The sequence below is a fragment of the Citrus clementina genome, unplaced genomic scaffold (genome assembly GCF_000493195.1).
Source record: "Citrus clementina cultivar Clemenules unplaced genomic scaffold, Citrus_clementina_v1.0 scaffold_2, whole genome shotgun sequence".
In the NCBI taxonomy this organism is placed as follows: Eukaryota; Viridiplantae; Streptophyta; class Magnoliopsida; order Sapindales; family Rutaceae; genus Citrus; species Citrus x clementina.
Window position 1 is genome coordinate 18435366 of NW_006262688.1, and position 651 is coordinate 18436016.

Genomic DNA, 651 nt, shown 5'->3' on the forward strand with positions numbered 1-651 from the left:
AAAAAAATAAACTTATAAATTAAAACCTAAATAATAAAAAGAAAAATTTAAATCCTTAATTTATAAATCAATAATGATTCAAAAAACTTAAAATTATAATATTAAGCTCCCTCTTAAGCCTTAAATATGTAATTTTTATAAAATTATAGTACTAAAAATTAAATATGTAATTTTTTTTGCTTCATTTTCTTTCTTTATTATTTTATTTTGAAATAATCATTTGTTTTAATCATTATTGATTATAATAAATTTTTTATAATTAACTCATTAAAAATTTATGACCATTTAAAAAATAATAAAAAATATGTGAAGCCTAGGCCCGACCCTTATACTAACATGTACTTGCCTACAATTTACCATTTTTAATAGTGATGTCAATGGGGTGGGTTCAGGGCAGGGATCATAATCCTCGTACCTGAACTTGATTTAGAAGCAATTCTCCAAACCCGCCCCATACCCAAAAAATTATAATGGGGAATAGTTTGGGTATGTCCCCGAAAATCTCCGAATTGAGGGGGGATTAAAGCGGGGACCCGATCCCCATTTCTTTAAAAAATAATTTCTAAATATTTCAATTCCTTTTTTTTAAAATAATAATTCTAACAACCTCCATATTTAGAAATAAAATTACAAATGATCAAATTTCATATT